Source organism: Montipora foliosa, chromosome 4 (assembly GCF_036669935.1).
Source record: "Montipora foliosa isolate CH-2021 chromosome 4, ASM3666993v2, whole genome shotgun sequence".
Classification (NCBI taxonomy): domain Eukaryota; kingdom Metazoa; phylum Cnidaria; class Anthozoa; order Scleractinia; family Acroporidae; genus Montipora; species Montipora foliosa.
Window position 1 is genome coordinate 39,327,966 of NC_090872.1, and position 8,509 is coordinate 39,336,474.

The 8,509-nt window shown below is 40.1% G+C and overlaps 3 non-coding genes across 3 annotated transcripts; 2 read left to right on the top strand and 1 right to left on the bottom strand.

Annotated features, from left to right (window-relative positions):
* Nucleotides 1-1,073: 1,073 nt before the first annotated feature.
* Trnai-uau (transfer RNA isoleucine (anticodon UAU)) lies at nt 1,074-1,184 on the bottom strand. The gene is made up of 2 exons: nt 1,147-1,184; nt 1,074-1,109 (listed from the first exon to the last, which is right to left on the bottom strand). It is a non-coding gene; the product is annotated as a tRNA-Ile (tRNA).
* A 253-nt stretch (nt 1,185-1,437) lies between these two features.
* Trnak-cuu (transfer RNA lysine (anticodon CUU)) lies at nt 1,438-1,513 on the top strand. Its single transcript has one exon. It is a non-coding gene; the product is annotated as a tRNA-Lys (tRNA).
* A 791-nt stretch (nt 1,514-2,304) lies between these two features.
* Nucleotides 2,305-2,376, top strand: Trnap-cgg (transfer RNA proline (anticodon CGG)). Its single transcript has one exon. It is a non-coding gene; the product is annotated as a tRNA-Pro (tRNA).
* Nucleotides 2,377-8,509: the final 6,133 nt, after the last annotated feature.

The window sequence follows — 8,509 nt, forward strand, 5'->3', positions numbered from 1 at the left end:
TTCCGAGAACAAACTACATGAAAAATAGTTTTAGTTACAGCGGCGCAACTCTTTGGAACAGCTTACATCGTAACATTAGAGAATCTAGTTCCATAGATCAATTTAAACGCCTTCTCTATCAAAATTTTTAAATACACGGCATTCATGGAAATCAGGTCTGTAGGTAGCTTATTTTGTAAATTAATGTAATAATAGGATTAGGATTTTAGATTTTAAGATTTTAGGATTTTACAAATCTCTTTTTTGGAATTGTACCTGATGAATTTTTTACCGTGTAAAAACTAAGTAAATAAATAAATAAATAAATAAATACTTGAATTGTTCTGCTTCATCATCACATGTGTGAAGTTATGGTGCCTTAAACTTTGTTTTGAAATACCTTATGTTTTACTGAAGACGAAAGCTCTTTTTGTGCTTCTTTCGTAAACAAGATGCTAATTAAGGAACGATTTCTCTGACCAAATGAATCTTTGAAATGGTTGCTTCGAGATGTGAAGTCAAAAGAACGTGTCCGTTTCAGTGACAATTCCCAACCAACTGAGACTACATCGATTAAGCTCTTTCTCGGAAGCTCTGGCTAAAAGGAGAAGATGGCCTAAAACTCGTCATCTTTTCATTTAATTAGTGTGACCTCAATGATGCATTCCAGTACATGCGAATGCGTACAACTAAACAGAATGTCATACACTTCAGACTTTAACAAGCCTCACACTGTTATCAGTAAAACACAAGACACCGCTCGGATTTGAACCCATGATCGCCATTTTACAACCAACCGCGCTACGGGGCTTTGCTTGAAAATAACTGTGGCTTTGCGTGGTTTGAATCAAAGTCATCTTAACGAAATATTTCACCGTCTACAATTAGAAGAAGTCCGTTACAACAGTGTAGGACCTTTTCCGTGCCGGTTCTAATGGATAAGGTATTTTTCTTCTACCCGGAAAAGAAAGCCAAAGATTTTTGGTTCAAGGTCAGTGTAGGTTGAACATCGGTAAGCGTGAAAGACGATGACCCAAGAACTCTGTAAACTGACAACAAGGCCTTTACGAAAATTGTACTCTGTAAAATGGGAGTGCTCCCGGCGGGGATCGAACCCGCGACCTTCGCATTACTGTAGCACCGCGGAAGACCGTTACCAGTACTGCTTATAAGTACGACGCTCTAACCGACTGTGCTACGGGAGCTCCCGCGAAAAAAAAAGAATGCGCAAAATGTATTCCGCATGGCCGGTTACCCTTTAGTTGTCTTGCGATTGTCTTTCCCCACTGCGTCCATGGCAATGATTATTAATTTTTGGAGGTATGACAGGAAGATCAAAGCCAAAATGGCCATTGTTTATGTTAACAACCAAACGGAGGTTTCGCCCAGCAAAAGCATACCCGTTAATCATGTAGTGTTCTCGAACATTCCACCAGCTTTCGAGCCACATTTCGAGGAGCCCGGCTAGCTCAGTCGGTAGAGCATGAGACTCTTAATCTCAGGGTCGTGGGTTCGCTGAGCCCCACGTTGGGCGAAACAATATCTTTATTGTTGGATCAATAATCTTGTGTTCCTCTAATAGTGTACACAAGTTAGCCTTTTTGTTGAGTTAGACTGGATAAATGGCCAACTCGGCGTCACGGAGGTCATTACACTGAAGTGACAATCAAAAGTAAAGATCGAGCTGTCCTAAAACAAGAGAGGTAATAACACAACCTACAACACAAGTATTGGTATTTCTGTCACATTCTACACTAAGGAATTTAAAGGGGGAGTTAACAGATTGTTTTTGTTGTTTTATTGTATGACTTTGCTGCCTTAGATAAACTTTCCGTTTAAGTCACCGTTCAAATTGCGTGTTTGACTGTCAACCACGCAGTCTCTAAGGAATCGGCGAAGCGGAATTTGTGAATTTTCTCCACCGACTAATCGATGACATCTCGTATCAACCCATCCTTTGCCCTGGACGTGCTGGCAGCACTTGTTAATCACTCCAGAGTTAAACTGTAATCACTTCTCGTTGAGGACCGGAATTCTTGAATGTTTTGTCTGTGGTTAGCTTCAATGGACCTCTTTACCGCTGTGTCTGCAGCGTTAGTAGCCTTTTCCAAACTGCAAAGTTAATTCAATCCTGTGCTGCCTTAGTTTATCCAGTCAAAACTCCTTGAAGTCGCCCAAATCTTGGCGGGTAGCGGCTTTATCACTTAAACTAGAACTGTAACTAACACCACCGATGCGAACGTGGCGTGCACCCAAGGGAAACATATTTCTTGACGTAAAGCCTTCAAAAGAGGCTGTAATTCGAATTGTTAAGATCTCACACGTGGCCTGTTGGTCTAATGGTATGATTCTCGCTTCGGGTGCGAGAGGCCCCGGGTTCGACTCCCGGACAGGCCCCACACGTGTTTCCGTTTCGGGCAATTTAATTATGGAAACCCGTCGTCAAGTTGCCTTGTTTTCATATCCTGTCTATGCTGTTTTACGACGCCAACTTCGTAATAATTCAAAAAGCATTACTGAGGAGGCAAAAGTAAATGGCCTGCATGATGGAAGATCTACATTCGCCAGTTTTAATACTTGAATTGTTCTGCTTCATCATCACATGTGTGAAGTTATGGTGCCTTAAACTTTGTTTTTAATTACCCTATGTTTTACTGAAGACGAAAGCTCTTTTTGTGCTTCTTTCGTAAACAAGATGCTAATTAAGGAACGATTTCTCTGATCAAATGGATCTTTGAAATGGTTGCTTCGAGATGTGAAGTCAAAGGAACGTGTCCGTTTCAAGGACAATTCCCAACTGAGACTACATCGATTAAGCTCTTTCTCGGAAGCTCTGGCTAAGAGGAGAAGATGGCCTAAAACTCGTCATCTTTTCATTAAATTAGTGTGACCTCAATGATGCATTCCAGTACATGCGAATGCGTACAACTAAACAGAATGTCATACACTTCAGACTTTAACAAGCCTCACACTGTTATCAGTAAAACACAAGACACCGCTCTGATTTGAACCCATGCCGGATCGCCATTTTACAACCAACCACGCTACGGGGCTTTGCTCGAAATGAACTGTGGCTTTGCGTGGTTTGAATCAAAGTCATCTTAACGAAATATTTCACCGTCCACAATTAGAAGAAGTCCGTTACAAAAGTGTTGGACCTTTTCCGTGCCGGTTCTAATGGATAAGGTATTTTTCTTCTACCCGAAAAAGAAAGTCAAAGATTTTTGGTTCAAGGCCCTGTCGGCGGTGTTGGGAGTCCTTCTAGCACGAAACTGCTTTCCCTTTTACTCCAAACTTTTCGAGACAAAAGGCTTTCAACTCAAAATCCGCTGAGCTGAAGCGCTCTTTTCATTCGACAGAGGCATTACCACTTGTTAGTATTGTTTCAAGATGCGGGGTAACCAGGAAGAACGGTATGCAATCCGAGATTGTCGTGTAGACAGACGGAACAGCAGGTGAACTGGACCATTGAGTTCTGTATGCCTATCCTTTTTCAAAATCAATTATTCCATGAGACCAAAGTGACAACTCGGGCTCGGCCAAATTATGATCTAGTAAAATGTTTGAAGGGGATAGTTTCTAAAGAAACTGTGGTGCTGCGTCGGTGGGGAAGTATTATACAAAAATTGGTTTTATTAACAGAATTGATACAGAGATTCTAAAAGCTGACGTTTCGAGCGTTAGCCCTTGTTGGAGGGAATCATTACCTTCAATATGCTAGTGAAGGACAACAACTAACGATTATCTAAATTAGGCTTGGGCTGAGGTGAAGTTGTCCTTGTGAATTAAATCTCTTGTAACAACGGCATGTTACCGTTCTGACCTTGTAGGGTCAGCAAAGGGCGGTCCGTGTAGCAAAAACTGTGACATCGGTCACAGCAACTTTAAGGCCTTGGTCACAGTTTTTCCGTATACGGACCTTCCAGCTGGTAAATAAAATATTTATTTTGACAATTGGGTGCATAGTACTGTGAGTATTTAAATTACAACAAATTGTATATTTTAAATATTTGATTCTTGTGCTATGGATTCATTTGGCATGGCCATCCTCAAGAAACTTGTGTACTTCTGAAAGTATTGTCAAGTGTTGAGATATAGTTCACATCTTCACGTGTCGCGCACGTGACAAAGTGACCTTTACGTGCACCACTGCACGAAAGTTTGGTCATCTTGGAAAGATGTTTTCACATCTGACCTTCGTTTCTCTTTCATTTTTTTCCGCAAAAGATGTTTGGATGACTCATTTCGTTTCATCTTAAACCATTCAACTAGCGTTTCCTTTCTAAAATACTCATCAAGAATACCCATCGATCAGTAAAAAACATTGTGCTTAGCCACTTTGGAATAAATACACTATTTTTACCTCGTTTCCATGGTCCAGTGGTCATTGTCACCACCTGTAATGAATATAATCTGGGTCCGGGTATTCACTACATACACAGTCGAACATCATGAGAATCGCAATGTAAGGCCGATGTAAGAAGGATAGATCTCTCTCTTTCCTTTTCTTTAGTGCTAAATTAACCATACACCACTGTACTTTTGAGGGCCCGAGTATAGTCTACTTGTAGCCTCTTGTTTCATTTTGTTCGCTTGATTTTTTACGATCTTTTGTAAATGACGAAAACTCCTTCTTGGCCGTGAAATGGTAATTTTTCCATTTGTTTTTTACTTTTTAAACCGTGCGGTTCTCTTGAGTCACCGGGGTAACCGTCTTTGGTTATTTTCTCCCAGTTTTTTCTTGTTCATAATGCTGTCAGTTAACTTGGACTGGATGATTTCGAGATTTTTCATACTCTCTACAATAATTATCGTTATTTTGTTTACTGATATTTTTCTTCCTCTTCCCCCTCAACTTCTCACATTTCATTTTCCGCCATTTTTCTCGCTTTTCTTTCACCTTTTCAAGTTTCCGCGCGCAATGGGGCATTTTTCGCGACAAATTTGTTTATTCTCACTAATCCAGGATTAGTTAATCGAGGAATAAATCTGCTTTCAGGAACGCTATTCTAATGCTAGATTAGTTATCGTAAGGATAATAAATTTAATCGCCGTTAAACCTCTAATCGGGGGATAGTTTAATCGGCTTTCCAGAAACCGGGGCCTGGTTCCTCAGGCGAACTTTGACTACTGCAGTACTGTTTGGGGAACCAGTGAGGTAACTTTACAAGACAAGTTGCAAATATTGCGGAATAGAACAGCCCGCGTTTTAGCATTCTCGAACTATGACGTTGATGCTGGCCAATTGCATGTTGGAAATCTGGGGTGCAAAAATCTTGATGACCAGCGAAACATACAAAAGGCCACCATGGTATTCAAATGGCTACATGGGTTAGCTCCGGACTATTTAACATCAAAATTTTCGGAACGAAATACAAGCTTGAAGTTGAGGGACTCCGAGAACAAACTTAATGTTAGATTGCGCCACACTGTGGAATGCCCTTCCTTGTGAACCTACAATATTAGGTGCGGAATCCCTGATGTCGTTCAAACGCGCAATCTTCAAAGCTCTATAAGTCACGGCATTCCCGGAATGCAGCCTCTTAATATAATGTAATTTATAGTTATAGTTATAGTTGTGCAGCTGAGCACCCTGGGTAAGATTTCTTAGGAAATTTATCTTTGTGAGAAATGTTCGTTATGACGTCAGCGTCCGCCCGTCTGTCCGCTCGTACAGACTGTTGGGGTAGAGGTGGGGAGGCAGGAGAGCCTCTGGGGATGGGAGTGTTCGGGCAATTTTCCTTGGCGGGAAATCGCGTTGCAGCGTTGCATTTGGCAACCCGTGTTTTTCTAAGGGGAAATCATATTGGCGAAGAGCAACGGGATAAAAAGCAAAAAGAGCACGAGAGAAGAGGCGACGAAATAGAGACAAAACACTAATAAACAGCCGTTGGCTTTCAGGTAACTGTTTTTTTTCTTAATGCATGCCTCGTTGCCTCACATATTTTGTAAAACTCGCTAAAAAAACGAAGAAAGCCTGAACCGTTTGCATTTATAGGCTTTTGTTTGAAATAGATGCCCAGTCGTGACCTGCTTTGTTTGACTGTGAAATTGCAATCGAGAAAGCGAATTTACTACTTTGTAGCTTGACTTTTTAATTAGTAAGACTTTTGCTGTTGTTCTAAACTGAAGGGAGAGGGTGTAAAGATTATCGTTCATACCGAAAATGTTGTGAAAGTGATTACTGTACATGTATGTAATTTCAGTTTTAGTTGTTGACTAAAATTGTTGGCAAGGCTTGTTTGTTTACTGCTGTCAGCTCAGTGGTGTTAATAACTATAAACTGTATACACTAATGACGATTAATTTAGTACTTTATGCAAAAGCATAATCCTTTGCATATACACTATATTGCTTTATGGGGATAGAAACGGGAGCTCCACCTTTACACTTTCAGGCTTGGCTAAATCTCTATATTAGTATTGATCTTTCTGTAAATAGCTGATGAATTGCTGTTGGTTAGATAAAGTTTGGAGCGATTGCAGAATACCCGGCCCACCAAATGTCCTACTTAAAAAAGCTGCCATCGCGGTCCGCAGTCCCGTAGTCGATGAATGAAAACTGTTAAAGGGCAACCAGTGAAACGCACTGCCACCCCGGTCCGTAGTCCCGTAGTCGATGAATAAAAAAGTTTTATAACTCCAAAGAATAAAATTTTCTTCAGACGATCGCGCTTAATCAGTAAACGAGTGCTTTCTTCTTCACACGATCTCGTGAAAAGTGTAGTTAACCGAACATCAAAATGAAAGCTAAAATTTTAGGAGAGTGCTTAGGCCTTATCACTGAAACCAGCGCTTAGGCTTATCAGTAAATCAAACGAATCCTTTCTTCTTCACACCATCTCGTGAAAAGTGTAGTTAACGGAACAACAAAATGAAACTAGAGAGGGATTGCAGAATACTTGGTTTAGGAACAGAGTTGTTTACGTGAATATCATTTTCTGACCCATGCCCCTGCGGACTGCGGGACTGCGGTGGCAGTTTTAATTTAAGTAAGATACTTAGTGGACGCGGAAGCAGCGTTGTTAAACACGACTGCGGGACCACGGTGGCAGCTTTTTAAGTAGGACATTTGGTGGGCCGGGTACTTTGCAATCTCACCTAAGGGTCTATTCATTCATTCATTCATTCATTCATTCATTCATGCATTCAATCATGCAATCATTCATTCACAGCATTCATTCATTCATGCAATCATTCATTCATGCATTCATTCATTCATTCATTCATTCATTCATTCATGCATTCAACCTATGCGAGCAATGCAAATCGTCGATACAAAATACAAAGGAAATCAGCAAGAGTAAATTGTTTTAAGGTCTCTTTTTTCGTTAGAATCATTAAGCATTGGTATGACTTACCAAAACATCCTTTTAATGAAGGACATAATATAAACAATTTTTGAAAGAATTTGAAGAAGCATATTAACATTTATAAGCATACAATCACCTAAGTAGTCTGGGAAGGGCAACAAGAGAAAGAATGTTTTGCTGCAAGGAGATCGAGGAAGTCGTAAATAAAATTTCAGGTGAATAATACTTTTGTATTCAGCAGATGTTAATTATTTTGGCACTAGGAAGGTTATAACCGGCCATAGACTCGGTGGGAAGAAAGTGTTTGCTTGATTATTTAATTTATTTCGCATTTTGTCGTGGCGTGCGTGGCAGGCTCAAATAGCAGCGGAATGGTTGCGATAAAACCTAACCTGTCTATATTATTTTGGTTCAGACATAGAGGCAGATCAACTGAATCATAGATGTATAACACAGCACCATCTCTTTCAAACGCTTTGTTTACAAAGGGATTTCCTATAGAGACCGCTATCGTAGATTTGTGTCAAGTGGGCGGAATGAGAGCTCCACAAGAGAACTAAATAACATGTAAGCGTATGTACACAAATGGTCATAAATAATTTGCCAGCTGAGATTTATTTGGAACGATTCGGTCAGCTCGGTTAATCCTCCAACATAATATTTAATCGCTGAGCAAGCAGTAGATCTTTTTCTCTTTGATGCTCTTTTAGTAGCGTGTGAACTTTGTGTGTCTTGACCGTTGGATACAGAGGTCACAACATCAACACAAGCAGCTAACTCAGGACTCAGGTGAATTGCAATCGGCTTCATCCAAAATGTGATACACAGTCTACATTTTTAGAGAAAACGATAAGAAAGTGTTTATTTTTATTTCTATTATTTTTCAGTTCGTTTTAATTTTGATACAAGCATGTCGCGTATAGCAGAAAAAAAAAGACTGTAGAAGCGACCAGAAACACCCAACGTCAATTTTCTGAAAATATCTGTCCGGAAGACGATTTGAGATATAGAATTTTCGGAATTGTTGCAAAATTTTTTGCTTGCCTGCCTGTCCTAGGATTTTCGAACATCTACAAAAAGATTTATAGAGCAACTTTCATATGACCTTGAAAAAGAAACGTGAAAACAGAACGTAAACAAAAATGCAGAACAGTTAATTGGCTTATCGAACAAAAACAAGCGAGCACGAATTTTCATTGGCTTAGCGAACGCGGATGC